The sequence below is a fragment of the Microtus oregoni genome, unplaced genomic scaffold, assembly GCF_018167655.1.
Source record: "Microtus oregoni isolate MIOR12 unplaced genomic scaffold, Mior012 000054F_ref0000373, whole genome shotgun sequence".
Taxonomy (NCBI): domain Eukaryota; kingdom Metazoa; phylum Chordata; class Mammalia; order Rodentia; family Cricetidae; genus Microtus; species Microtus oregoni.
In genome coordinates, this window is record NW_024543830.1 from 3858925 (window position 1) to 3860419 (window position 1495).

The 1495-nt window shown below is 48.4% G+C and overlaps 1 non-coding gene across 1 annotated transcript; it reads left to right on the forward strand.

Annotated features, from left to right (window-relative positions):
* The first annotated feature begins 362 nt into the window (after nt 1-362).
* LOC121438101 lies at nt 363-527 on the forward strand. The gene has a single exon (XR_005973048.1). It is a non-coding gene; the product is annotated as a U1 spliceosomal RNA (small nuclear RNA).
* Nucleotides 528-1495: the final 968 nt, after the last annotated feature.

The following is a 1495-nucleotide window of genomic DNA, read 5'->3' on the forward strand; positions in this document are numbered from 1 at the left end:
GTTGGAGATAATTCAAGATGATTTGTCTCTGATCCTGCAACACTCCATCCAGCTCTCTGCATTCAAGAAAGTTCACCAAGCAAAAGGGGCAAAGAGGATGCCTGTGATGTCACCAATGGGTGCTGCTTGGAGGCGTGGTCTATGAAGATGAGGAGCGCACAGGGAGAGTCGCATCAGCACCATTTGAGGAAACACGCTGGATTTCCAGCGCAGTGTGGAAGGGTGAGCTGGTCCACGGGGAGCATCGAATCGAAGGAATGGGGTGCGCGTCCAATTAGGTCCTGGAGTATGCGTGGCGAAGTGACCGTGTGTTCAGAGTGCAGAGCCGGTTGTGCTGAGTCTGGGTTGCAGGACTGCAAAGCATACTTACTTGGCAGAGGAGATACCATGAAAAACGTAGGTCGTTTTTTCAGGGTGAGGCCCAACCATTGCACTTGGGGTGCGTTGACCCCTGCTATTTCCCCAAATGCAGGAAACTCGACTGCATAATTTTTGTTAGTGGGGGACTGTGTTCGCGCTCTACCCTGATCTTTCCTGTTTAAAAAGGCAGACAACTTCTTCCTACTGCTTTGTTTTTCCCTCTCTCTCTTAACTTCTATATCTATGTTCAGTCTTCCCAGGAAAATTTAAAGCCTCGGCCTCATATAAAATATGTTTAGGAGTTTAGTTCCTGGAGTAATGAGAACATTTCTTAAAGTCTGGAGTTTTTGTCTTAAAGTCCAGGAGCAGGTCCACGGTGCATATTCTCCAATCTTACCCCAGGCCATCCTCGCCCCTGTCCATCCCTCTACATAGTCTCCAATCCCACCCCCAGACCACCCTCGCCCCTGTAGGTCCCTCTCCACCCCATGTCAAGTTCTTCCATCTCCCTCCTGTCTGGACTCCCTGAGCACTGGCACCTACCCCTCGCCGCCTTTCTCGCAATCGTCCAGACAAGGCTCCAGCACACACCTGGGGTGACCAACCCTTTGCGCGTCCTTGCTCGTGTCTGCAAAAAACCTGACCCTAAAGCTCACTTAGGCTTCTCCGCGGAGTCCTGATGGGCTGGGAAGGCGACTCTGCCAGTGTGGAGTCCAGGGAGGCCTGATCCCAGATGACCTGGGGTTCAAACGTCCTGGAGGTGCCTGCATCCCTATGTTCTAGTTTTTTGGATGAGGCAGGGTACTCTGACCACTATTGAAAGAGAAAAGCAGACATCAACCAACCCAGTCATAAAATCCTTGACCTACAAAATGTCCTGTCTACAAAATATGAAGGACAAAAAGAAGGTGACACAAATCTTTGGGAATAGCCAACCAGGGTCTGAATTGACTTAAGGCCCACTCTACAAGTAGGAACTCACACCAAACACTTGCTTGAGTAACTAAGAACCAGAGTAGATAATCAGAGTCGATATACAGATAGATAGATAGATAGATAGATAGATAGATAAATAGATAGATAGATAGATAGCCCAAAGACCAAGGGTAAAACCTTACTAAATAAATAAATAGAT